Here is a 13,362-nt window from a genome sequence, read left to right on the forward strand (position 1 = left end):
GGAGAGATACAGCTTGCAATACAGTTTTGCACCGTTTATGACATTGGATTAACAACCTAGAAATTGTGAGCTGAAATTCCACCTGAATTGTGATACTGAATTTATTAAGTAAGCTGAATGTTGTTGGATTATTTTAAATATATGACTAGTTTAATAATGTCCTTCAGAAAAGGAAACCTGCCATCCTTGCCATATCTGATCTACATATGACTCCACACTATATGTGACAGTCTCTCTGTGTTCTTCTCTGTGAGAAGTATTTGGCAGGTAGGATCAAGGAAAACCCAAAAGCTTTCTATAGGTATGTCAGGAATAAGCGAATGACTAGGGAAAGAGTAGGACCAGTCAAGGACAGGGATGGGAAGTTGTGCGTGGAGTCTGAAGAGATAGGAGAGATACTAAATGAATATTTTTCGTCAGTATTCACTCTGGAAAAAGATAATGTTGTGGAGGAGAATGCTGAGACCCAGGCTATTAGAATAGATGGCATTGAGGTACGTAGGGAAGAGGTGTTGGCAATTCTGGACAGGCTGAAAATAGATAAGTCCCCGGGGCCTGATGAGATTTATCCTAGGATTCTCTGGGAGGCCAGGGAAGAGATTGCTGGACCTTTGGCTTTGATTTTTATGTCATCATTGGCTACAGGAATAGTGCCAGAGGACTGGAGGATAGCAAATGTGATCCCTTTGTTCAAAAAGGGGAGCAGAGACAACCCCGGCAACTATAGACCGGTGAGCCTCACGTCTGTAGTGGGTAAAGTCTTGGAGGGGATTATAAGAGACAAGATTTATAATCATCTAGATAGGAATAATATGATCAGGGATAGTCAGCATGGCTTTGTGAAGGGTAGGTCATGCCTCACAAACCTTATCGAGTTCTTTGAGAAGGTGACTGAACAGGTAGACGAGGGTAGAGCAGTTGATGTGGTGTATATGGATTTCAGTAAAGCGTTTGATAAGGTTCCCCACGGTAGGCTATGGCTGAAAATACGGAGGCTGGGGATTGAGGGAGATTTAGAGATGTGGATCAGAAATTGGCTAGCTGAAAGAAGACAGAGGGTGGTGGTTGATGGGAAATGTTCAGAATGGAGTTCAGTTACAAGTGGCATACCACAAGGATCTGTTCTGGGGCCGTTGCTGTTTGTCATTTTTATCAATGACCTAGAGGAAGGCGCAGAAGGGTGGGTGAGTAAATTTGCAGACGATACTAAAGTCGGTGGTGTTGTCGACAGTGTGGAAGGATGTAGCAGGTTACCGAGGGATATAGATAAGCTGCAGAGCTGGGCTGAGAGGTGGCAAATGGAGTTTAATGTAGAGAAATGTGAGGTGATTCACTTTGGAAGGAATAACAGGAATGCAGAATATTTGGCTAATGGTAAAGTTCTTGGAAGTGTGGATGAGCAGAGGGATCTAGGTGTCCATGTACATAGATCCCTGAAAGTTGCCACCCAGGTTGATAGGGTTGTGAAGAAGGCCTATGGAGTGTTGGCCTTTATTGGTAGAGGGATTGAGTTCCGGAGTCATGAGGTCATGTTGCAGCTGTACAAAACTCTGGTACGGCCGCATTTGGAGTATTGCGAACAGTTCTGGTCACCGCATTATAGGAAGGACGTGGAGGCTTTGGAGCGGGTGCAGAGGAGATTTACCTGGATGTTGCCTGGTATGGAGGGAAAATCTTATGAGGAAAGGCTGATGGACTTGAGGTTGTTTTCATTGGAGAGAAGAAGGTTAAGAGGAGACATAATAGAGGCATACAAAATGATCAGGGGGTTAGATAGGGTGGACAGTGAGAGCCTTCTCCCGCAGATGGAAATGGCTGGCACGAGGGGACATAGCTTTAAACTGAGGGGTAATAGATATAGGACAGAGGTCAGAGGTAGGTTCTTTACGCAAAGAGTAGTGAGGCCGTGGAATGCCCTACCTGCAACAGTAGTGAACTTGCCAACATTGAGGGCATTTAAAAGTTTATTGGATAAACATATGGATGATAATGGCATAGTATAGGTTAGATGGCTTTTGTTTCGGTGCAACATCGTGGGCCGAAGGGCCTGTACTGCGCTGTATCGTTCTATGTTCTATGTTCTCTGACATCACCGAGTAAGCCACTCATATGCAAAAAATAAAATCCTGCCTACCTTAACTATTTTCTGAGATAAATTTTTTTTAAAAAGAGGCACAACGTTAGCAAGGCAGATCAGGTAGCTTCCTGGTAAGTGATGGGAGTGTATGGGTAGAGAATATAGGGTAGGAATGATCAAGGGACCCAGAGGAGAACTCCTGCTTTCCCAGCCGTCACCAAACAAAATGTTTTGAATTACTGAGGTGGGGTCTGAAACCTTCCCACTAAGGTTTTCCAAAATCTAGTTGGACAATATGTGGAGGTTTCATCGCATGATCTCATGCTTCCAACTGCTCTGTACAGTGAAACAACATGTTTTCCCATCTCCAGCATTTTTTGGAATAAATAAAGTGTTAAAAATGTTTTTTTAAGGCTACCAGATTTTTAATATACTATTTTTCTGCTCAGTTGCACACAATAATGTCCAGGAGATTAATCTTTAAATCCTGGAGCTTTCAGCAAAATATTGAAGATTAACAACCCTATTCTCAGGGTTGCTGATTTGCTTCAGTCTGGTGGGAAAGCTCCAGCCCGAGTTAAGGTGTCGTCAAGGTACTTTTGAGGTGATAGATCCCCAATTTTCAACCGTTCATGAGGCCTCCCCCTTGCTTTAGTTGAGGACCTGATCCACTTGCAAAGGCAATAGTGGTTGAGTTCTAAGCATGGAAGTGTCCTGCTCATTTTTAACATCCACTTTCCTGGATTTCACTGGGCAGTTGGCTCTAAAATCATCATTGTACTTTTCACATCATTCCAATTTCTGCTTGAAATAAATACATTTGCACCCATGGAACTACAGCGTTGGAAGACTATAAACGTCATGTGGGTACAAATTTTATTTAGGCAATACTTCCGCCAATGCCTAGATTTTGCTCTCAGTGAGTGAGAATTACTGTATCTCAGTCTGTTTGCCTGTTTCATTGGTATTCTGATAGTTAATAGCTGGTAGGAAGAGGGAGCATTTCTGCAGCAAGAAAGGACACTTCAACCGCTCAGTTTAATACTTGCATCTTCCCTGCTCCCATAAGTCCAAACGCTCTTTGAACACAGAACTGATGTTCTGCCTCAAAATGGTTCTTCTCACTGTTTACACTGAAAATTGAGATTAGATTGCTAAATCTGTTGATCATGTCCCACGACAGTACCAGTGAGAAATGCAGTTAGAACTCTAATATACTTGAAATAAATCGACTCTCTTGACCCTTCTCAGGTTATAAATTTAATCACAAGAGAGCAAGCAAAATACAGTGAGTGGCCCATAACGTCCTGCTTCCCCAGTGTTAGATTTTGAGGGGTACCCCAAAGACACGCCAGGGATTCACTCTCAGAAGTTCCGAGATAAGGGTTTACCTGACAATTGTCCGAAAGGACTAACGTCCTCTGGACAATTGCACTGTGCTGGGAACCATCGCCAAAACCATTTAAATCGCTAAACTGGTTCTGCCAGTTTTACACTCATGGAGAGCAATTCTCCCAAATGATTTCTAATGTGGTCTCCAGCTGTAAACGGTGATTTCTGCCAGGAGGTTGGGGGTGATCCACCTTTGGAAGTTGGAGTGAACTGCACTCTGAATGAGCTCTGCGGGACCTGAAGATGCCTGCAGACCTGGCTCCTCAGATAATGGGGCACCTTTTTTAAAGAGGGTCCAATTCTCAGACTAATGCTCCAGCCTTCCCTTCTCATCAGCAAAGACCCCACCCCAATTGCTGGCACAAACCCCCACTTCTCGCTGGCATCAGATCCCTCCTCCCCCCGGTGAGTGACACCCTGCTATGGGGTTGCCAAATGCCCCTCCTTCAAGCCCTATGCCCTCAGATCATGCCACTTGGCTGTGCCAACCAGGCACCCTGGAGGGGGAAGCAGTGGCATAGTGATATTGTCACTGCACTAGTAATCCAGAGACCCAGAGTCATGCTTTGGGGTCCCAGGTTCGAATCCTGCCATGGCAGATGGTGAAATTTGAATTCAATGAAAATCTGGAATTAAAAGTCTAAAAGGTGACCATGAAACCATCGTTGATTGTTGTAAAAACCCATCTAGTTCACTAATGTCCTTTTAGGGAAGGAAATCTGTTGTCCTGACCTGATCTGGCCTACATGTGACTCCAGTTCCACAGCAATGTGGTTGACTCTTAAATGCCCTCAGAGATTGGCACTAAATACTCGCCCAGTCAACGAAGCCGATATCCCATAAATGATTATTAAAAATGTCTAGTAGTGAGATCCTTTGAAATGCTAAGTACCTAGATGTTTGTAACATTGTGGTTAGGGTCAATGGAGGGTACTTTAGACGCATTCAAGCATGAAGAGAAAGATAAATAAATAAACATGCTGGCAGCTGTGTTTAAACCATTAAGCTGTCCATCAAAAGCAAGTAAAAATTACTGCACTGTGAAATTGAATGAATACTTAGCATTTCAAAGGATCGCAGAAGATTTCAAGCCTTTCCAAGTGTTGTGGGCTGTCTAGGAAGGCTCTGACACTTCAAAAAGAAGCATTTTCAAAAGAATAGAGCTGGGGGAGCAGATGTGAGGAAAGGGAAAATGTTCCTGGCTTGCTGCGCGGGGGGTGGGAGAATTGCAGGAGCTGGGAGAATCCGGCTCAAAACAGATCCTGCATATTCAAATGAGGACTTAAATATGCTAATCTAGTTCATGCCCAGCGAGGGTGTGAACCACATCACGCCAGCTGGGAGCAGTGGAAACTGTTTGGCACCCGGCTCAAATCCTGTTTCAGACCTCTGCTAGAATTCTCCCGATATAATGAATTTGCGCTGGGCACAATGCAGCCAGGGAATTGCCTCCTAATTACTCTGAAAGAGTAAGAGGAAAAATCACTGAACGAACACTGGCCTGACCAGCCCCTTGACAGACCAACCCCCCCTCCCCCTCAAACAACACCACAAACCCCCCTTGAACCGACCAGGTTCAGTGCCCACACCAACAACTCCCACTGATGTCAGACCCCTCCGAATATTCATCTTTCCCCCCGATGTCCGAACACCCTCCTGATGTCCAACCTGCCTTTTGTGAGGGCCACGAAGAATCCAGCACGAGTTTTAAGGATACAAAGTAATAACATTTATTTACAATAACATATATATATATATATAACACCAGCAGCAACTTCCCTTGCTGCACACTCCTTCCTGCTGGTTCCAAACTGGTCAGCTTTATTTATACATGGAGGTTACTAATGGTTTCTCCGCCCCCCTCATTGGGGAAGCTCATACTCCCACAGGATTGTGGGATTGTCATTAGTCCCCAGCCAATGGTAAGCAGGCAGGTTATAACATCCCTCCCCCACAAAGTCCAAGGAATCCACCGAAGACCCTGACGAAGGAGGGCATCAGACTCGTTTTGCCGCAGGCCGGACACCATTTGCACGCGGCGCTGGATCAGGCGGCGTGTAACAGGACGGAGACCGGCGCTTCCGTGATGAACGGCGTAACGGTTGTACATCCACGGCCCGTGGACCTGAGGATTCCCCCTCTGATGCGTCCTGTGTCTCCATCTCGGAGTCAGAGTCTGCTGCCTCCGTCATGTCAGCGCCTCTATCTCCATTCGGTTCTGTAACGATCTGCGCAGGCTTTGAGTGAGGCACCAGAGGAAGATTGTGAGGACTACCTTCCCTTGTCTCTGGTCTCTGCGGCTGTAGAAATGAGTTCCGGGGGCAGGGAATCTTTGGAGGGGATAGTCTTCTGGACCGAACGTGGTCTACATGTTTGCGCTGGAGACGACCCTGGGCTTGCACCTGGTAGGATATAGGGCCCGTTTGGCGAAAGATTACGCCAGGAACCCACTGGGCACCACCAGCAAAATTCCGAACGAACGCTGGGTCACCGGGCGCAAACTGCCGAATCGGCCGATGCCAAGAAAATCCCTGTCCCTGCCGTTCTTGTGTGCGGCGTACTTTTGCGCCAATGTCCGGGAAAACCATACTAAGGCGGGTGCGAAGTCTCCGGCCCATTAGGAGTTCTGCGGGAGCTACCCCTGTCACCGCATGGGGGGTGGTCCTATACGTAAACAAAAAGCGAGCCAGTCTCGTGTCCATTGATCCGGAAGACTGCTTCTTTAGGCCTCTTTTGAATGTTTGCACTCTGCCAACCCATTTGAAGCCGGGTGGTAAGGGGCAGTGCGGATATGGCGTATGCCGTTCATCTTTATGAACCTCGCAAACTCCTCACTCGTGAATGGAGTGCCGTTATCCGTGACCAGCACCTCGAGGAGGCCATGCGTACTAAAAGACAAACGCATCTTTTCGATTGTTGCGCAGGACGTTGTCCCCTGCATCTTATGCACCTCTAGCCATTTAGACTGGGCATCGATTAATAGAAGGAACATGGATCCTTGAAAAGGGCCTGCGAAATCTGCATGCAAGCGTGCCCAAGGCCGCCCTGGCCATTCCCAGTGATTTAGGGGCGCGGCAGGCGGAAGCTTCTGATGCTCCTGGCAAATGGAGCAGTTTTGGGCCACCTTCTCAATGTCGGTGTCGAGGCCTGGCCACTAGACATAACTCTGGGCCAACATTTCCATTTTGGTCGCACCTGGATGCCCATTGTGCAAGTCTGTTAGTATCAGCTCCTGGCCGTTTTCCGGGACAATCACACGCGTCCCCCACAAGAGGATGCCGTCTTCCACGCTGAATTCTGACAGCTTGGAGGAAAATGCCCGCAACTAGCCTGGGAGCTGTCTATGCTGCCCACCATACAGGACTATGTGCCGAACCTTTGACAGGACTGGCTCCATCTGGGTCCACTCACGGATCTGTGATGCAGTGACAGGCAAGGTGTCCATAAAATTTACGGTTGCAACCACCTCACTGGTCGTGGGGGTCGACATGGGGCCGGTCGATAAAGGCAATCGGCTCAGTGCGTCGGCATTTGCTATCTGCGTACCTGGTTTGTGCTCCAGAGAATACTCGTATGCAGCAAGCAACAAAGCCCAGCGCTGGATCCGTGCGGAAGCAATGGGCTGTATTGGCTTATCTTCTCTGAAAAGTCCCAACAGAGGCTTATGATCAGTCACGATAGTGAAATGGTGGCCATACACATACTGGTGGAAGCGTTTCACCGCAAAAACCACTGCCAGGCCCTCCTTCTCGATCTGCGCGTACTTTTTCTCCGCTGCAGTCAATGTGCGGGAGGCGAAAGCTATCGGTCGCTCGGCCCCGTTCTCCATCTTGTTGCTTTACCCGCCGGAAAGCGGTTTCTTGCGGCTGACCCCAAACCCAGGTGTGATTTTTCTTTAGCAGAAGGTGCAACGGGGCCAGCGTAGTAGCCAGATTGGGGAGGAACTTCCCGTAATAGTTTACGAGACCGAGAATTAGCGAAGATGCGAAGTGTCAGTCGGGGCGGGGGCCTGTTGAATCGCACGCACCTCTCTGCGACGGGGTGCAAACCTTCGCGGCCCACCCGATAACCTAGGTAGACTACTTCCTTTGCCTGAAATACGCACTCCAGCCTCCGAAAAGCGTCTAAGGACAGCCTCCAGATTTTCCAAATGTTCCTGCTCCGACGTCCCTGTAATCAAAACGTCATCTAAGTAGACAGCGACACATGGTAAATCTCTTAAAATGCCCTCCATAACACGTTGAAAAATAGCGCAGGCAGAGGATACTCCAAAGGGCAACCGTGTATATTCATACAGGCCCCGGTGTGTATTAATCGTTATATATGGTTGGGAGGCAGGGTCCAGCTCCAACTGTAGGTAGGCGTGACTCATATCTAATTTTGTGAACGGGAGTCCGCCTGCAAGCTTCGCGTAGAGATGCTCTATGCGAGGCATTGGATATTGGTCGAGTCAGGAAGCCGTATTCACTGTAAGTTTATAGTCGCCACACAAACGAACTGTGGCATCTGGCTTCATTACAGGTACAATTGGTGCTGCCCAGTCAGCAAAACAGACGGGCCGGATAATACCCAAACTCTCCAAACGAGTGAGCTCCCCTTCTACCTTTTCGAGCAAGGCGTAAGGCACCGTGCGCGCCCAGAAATAGCGCGGCGTGGCTCCTGGTTCGACTTGGATACGGGCTACGGCCCCTTTTATTTTCCCCAAACCAGGCTGTAATCCATCTGGGTATCATCCTAGCACCTCAGTCAACCCTTCAGAAACTGTTTGGAGGATGTGCTGCCATTACAACCGCAAATGGCGCAACCAGTCCCGACCCAACAGGCTGGGCCCATGGCCGCGCACCACGATAAGTGGGAAACGCCCCTCCTGGTGTCCATAAACAACAGGGGTCATTGTAGTTCCTGCAATGTCCAGTGGTTCCCCCGTGTAGGTGGCCAACCTGGCCTGTGAGTCGGTTAATGTAAGGGTCTGTATACCCTGCTTGATGCGGTTGAATGTCGTCTGGGCGATCACGTAGACCGATGCGCCAGTGTCCAACTCCATCTCAAGCGGGTGACCATTGACCAGTACTGTCACCTTAATGGGGGCCACACGGGGAGCTGGCACACAATGCAGCTGCAGGCAGTCGTCCTCCGTCTCCACGTCCTCAGGAGTAGTCGCCGCAGGTTCATCCACATGGAAGGTACGGCCACTGGGCTGGTCCCAGTTTCGGTCGGAACGACTGTGCCTCTGGCGCCCCCAGGACTGGCATCCGCGACGGGGTTGGCGCCTACAAGTCTGACACGACATGGCTCCTCATCCATTGGTTCTGGAGAAGTCTCCCTTCGGGGAGGAATGTCCGACGGCCACTGGCGTCAGTCCGGACGTCGCCTCGCCTAAGGTACCGCAGGAGTGTGGGGGGACATTTTCGGATGGAAGGGGTTGCGCCCCAAGGCATGCACTTCCATTCCCTGTAGCTCCTGCACTCCCCGTTCTGCGCTCTCTCGGGACAATACTATTTGAATGGCCTGTTGAAAAGTCAATGATGGCTCAGCTAACAACTTTCTCTAGGTGGCCGCATTGTTAATACCGCAAACCGAATGGTCGCGTAACATTTCTGACAAGGTCTCACCATAGTCACAGTACTCCGTAATCCTGCGTAGCCTGGATAGTAAATCGGCAAGTGATTCTCCAGGGGTCCTCTCAGCGGTATTAAACCGGTAACGCTGGACTATTGTGGACGGGGTTGGTTTAAAATGTTGCCCCACTATATTCACAAGTTCATCAAACGTTTTGGTGTCCGGCGCAGCTGGGTACGTAAGGCTCCTAATCACTCCAAACGTATGCGGCCGCAGGCGGTGAGCAATATGACCACCTGGCGCTCGTTTTCGGTGACATTGTTTGCCCGGAAATAGTAACGCATCCGTTGCGCGTACTGGTTCCAGCTTTCCAGCGCAGCATCAAAAACATCCAAACGTCCGTACAGAGGCATGTTATATTAGAAAACAACTTCCAACCTGTATCCAACAAAAATCCAGGGAGGTGGCTTCAGCAGTGTAGACAGCTATTCACTTTAACCCTCGTTGCCAGTTTTGTGAGGGCCACGAAGAATCCAGCACGAGTTTTAAGGATACAAAGTAATAACATTTATTTACAATAACATATATATATATATATACAGCAGCAGCAACTTCCCTTGCTGCACACTCGTTCCTGCTGGTTCCAAACTGGCCAGCTTTATTTATACATGGAGTTTACTAATGGTTTCTCCGCCCCCCTCATTGGGGAAGCTCATACTCCCACAGGATTATGGGATTGTCATTCGTCCCCAGCCAATGGTAAGCAGGCAGGTTATAACACTGCCCTACCCCGATATCCAAAACCGCCTGTCTGGATCCCCCTACCACCTGTGTTCGAATCCCCACCCGACATCCCATTCACCTACCATAGAAACTTACTTTCTCTCTTTCAATGAGACCTTTAAACTCTCCAGCATCTCGTGCCATAAATAGGTCAACTCCTTTTGCACTTTGTTGCTGGGCACGCTTTACTTCTTCAGTCTCACCAGGCCTGAGTCAGGAAGGTCGGAAGAGACAAGCGCTTTAAGTGCAGCTAAGTCAGTACTGAGTGGCAATCTGCCAGCAATTGCCACTCTGAGAATGTTAATAATAATAATCGCTTATTGTCACAAGTAGGCTTCAATGAAGTAACTGTGAAAAGCCCCTAGTCGCCACATTCCGGTGCCTGTTCGGGAAGGCTGGTACGGGAATTGAACCCGCGCTGCTGGCCTTGTTCTGCATTGCAAGCCCACTGTGCTAAACCCAGTTCAGTGAATTTTTTATTCAGGAAACAAATACTCATTGTAATAATGCATTGAGTCATGTATGTGACAATTTTGTATGAGTTTCCAGCAGTGAAATCATACTGATCCCCATGGTTGATCTGTGTTGTGCAAATCAGGGGCGTCATTCTCCGCCCCCCAGAGGGTCGGAGAATGGCCGTTGGCCGCCGTGAATCCCGCCCCCGCCGAAGCCTCCGAAGGGAGAAAAGTCGGCGGGGCGTTAATGGTGCCGCTGCCGCGGAGAATGTCACGGGTCTGCGCAAGGCAGCCGATTTTCGGCCTGCCGATATTCTCCCTTCCGGATGGGCCGAAGTCCCGTCGACGTGATGACCGTTCACGTCGACGTGAATCAAACCTCCTTTTCATCGGCGTGACCCGGTGCTCCAGGCTCACGTCGACCAGCGTGGAGGTGAGTGACGGCCTGGGGGGTTGGCTCTGGGCAGGCAATGGCGTGGCCGCAGTCTGAATGCGTGAGGAGAGGTGTGTCTCGGATTGTGTGTGTGTGTGTGCGGCGGGGGGGTGGTTAGAGTATGCTGGGCTCCGGGGGAGTGCCGGGAGGGGGTCCGTGCCGGGGTGGAGGTTGGGGGGGGGGTCCGTGCTGGGGTGGAGGTTGGGGGGGGTCCGTGCCGTGCCGGGGTGGAGGTTGGGGGTTGGGGGGGGGTCCGTGCTGGGGTGGAGGTTGGGGGTTGGGGGGGGGGGTCCGTGCCGGGGTGGAGGTGGGGGGGGGGGTCCGTGCTGGGGTGGAGGTTGGGGGGGGGTTTGTGCCGTGCCGGGGTGGAGGTTGGGGGGGGGTCCGTGCTGGGGTGGAGGTTGGGGGGGGTCCGTGCCGGGGTGGAGGTTGGGGGGGGTCCGTGCTGGGGTGGAGGTTGGGGGGGGGTCCGTGCTGGGGTGGAGGTTGGGGGGGGGTCCGTGCTGGGGTGGAGGTTGGGGGGGGGGTCCGTGCTGTGGTGGAGGTTAGGGGGGGGTGGTCCGTGCCGGGTTGGAGGTTGGGGGGGGGGGTCCGTGCTGGGGCGGAGGTTGGGGGGGGGTCCGTGCCGTGCCGTGCCGGGGTGGAGTTTCGGGGGGGGGTCCGTGCTGGGGTGGAGGTTGGGTGGAGTCCGTGCTGGGGTGGAGGTTGGGGGGGGGGGTCCGTGCCGTGCCGGGGTGGAGGTTGGGGGGGGGGTCCGTGCTGGGGTGGAGGTTGGGGGGGGTCCGTGCCGGGGTGGAGGTTGGGGGGGGGGTCCGTGCTGGGGTGGAGGTTGGGGGGGGGTCCGTGCTGGGGTGGAGGTTGGGGGGGGGGTCCGTGCTGGGGTGGAGGTTGGGGGGGTCCGTGCCAAGGAGGGGGATGGGAGGGCAAATGAGTTGGTCCACCTGGCCAGGTGCCAGCCTCCAACAGTTGGACCCATGCGGTCCATGCCACCTGGCTGGGGGGAGGAGGGGATATGGGCAATGATGACATGTCGTTGTTCCCCTCCCCCCCACCAGGCCGTCATGTTTTCGGATCATCCAGCGATGTTGGCCGCCGTGGTGGCAGCCGCTCATGTCGATGTTGCCCTGGATGAGGAGGAGGAGCGTGCCAGAGAGGCGGCGCAGGCTGCCGCAGAGGGGCAGGCGGCAGCCGCCCAGGCTGGAGGGACACCTGACCGACAGGACGAGGAGGGGGAGGAGGACATTGCGGCCCCACGGCAACGGAGGCACCCGAGGGCGCCCCGTGTGTACCGGCCCCGGCAGTCATACCAGGACCTCACGGACCGGGAATGCAGGAGGAGACTCCGGATGAGCCGGGAAACCGTGGCACACATCTGCCACCTGCTGGCACACCTGTCACCGCGTGGCACTGGCGGGGGACACCCTCTCCCCGTGTCCGTCAAGGTTACGGTGGCCCTGAACCTTTATGCAACGGGGTCATTCCAGGCACCGAGTGGGGACCTGTCCGGCATATCGCAGACATCGGTGCATCGGTGCATCCGGGCAGTGACAGATGCCCTATATGCCATGGCGCACCGCTACATCCGCTTCCCCGTGGACCGGGCCAGCCAAGATGCCCGGGCCGTGGGCTTCTCTGCCGTGGCCGGGTTCCCCATGGTCCAGGGCGCGATCGATGGGATGCACGTCGCCGTGCGGCCACCTGCAGATAACAGGGCCGTATTCACTAATAGGAAGGGGACCTATTCGATGAACATACAGGTGGTCTGCGATCACCGCATGATGATCCTGCACGTCTGCGCCCGTCACCCAGGCAGTGTACACGACTCATTCGTGTTGTAGCGGTCATCCATCCCCGGCATGTACGAGGGACGCCATCCCCGGCTGAGGGGCTGGTTGCTGGGCGACGGGCTACCCATTGCGATCGTGGCTGATGACGCCTATACGGAGGCCACGCAATGAGGCGGAGAACCGCTACAATGATGCCCATGTAGCGACAAGGGGAGTGATCGAGAGGTGCTTTGGCGTGCTGAAGATGCGTTTCAGGTGCCTGGACCTCTCTGGGGGCGCCCTCCAGTATCGGTCAGATAGGGTCGGCCGCATCATTGTGGTGTGCTGCGTCCTGCACAACATAGCCCAGCAGAGGGGCGATGTGCCGCAGGCAGAGGAGGGCGGAGTGGAGGAGCAGCAGGAAGAGGCGCAGTCCTCCCCAGATGAGGGGGATGGGGGCAATGGTCAGGGCAGACGGGGTAGACACAGGCGGGTGGCTGTCCACCGTTACCGGCTGGCCCAGCGGGCACGGGACAGACTGATAGACGCCCGCTTCACTGACTAGATGGGCGTGGGAATCGGGTAGTATGGCCACAGACCGCACACCATGGCAACAGCCGACCATCCACACCCCCCACCCATCCACCCACCCAGCACCCTCACCCCCCTCCCCAACCCCACCCACCCCACCCGCATGCACACCACCCCCCCCTCCCCCCATTGCCGGTCCACCTGCGGCACAACGGGCTGGGCTCACACAGTTGCGGGTGGACGCGTGTCTATCGCAGGCCATGGAGGATGATGACAACCCGCCCTGCGATGAGCTCCTGGCTCTACATCGTTGGACTATGTCTGACCCATGGCCACAGTACCACCATCCACCCGGACCATCCCTGC

General features: G+C 52.6%; 1 protein-coding gene across 4 annotated transcripts in view; it reads left to right on the top strand.

Moving 5' to 3' along the window:
* LOC140388348 (bis(5'-adenosyl)-triphosphatase-like) overlaps positions 1-13,362 on the top strand; it is a 1,872,387-nt gene that overhangs the window by 1,033,818 nt on the left and 825,207 nt on the right. The window lies entirely within an intron of this gene.

This window comes from Scyliorhinus torazame, chromosome 13, assembly GCF_047496885.1.
Source record: "Scyliorhinus torazame isolate Kashiwa2021f chromosome 13, sScyTor2.1, whole genome shotgun sequence".
NCBI classification, from domain to species: Eukaryota; Metazoa; Chordata; class Chondrichthyes; order Carcharhiniformes; family Scyliorhinidae; genus Scyliorhinus; species Scyliorhinus torazame.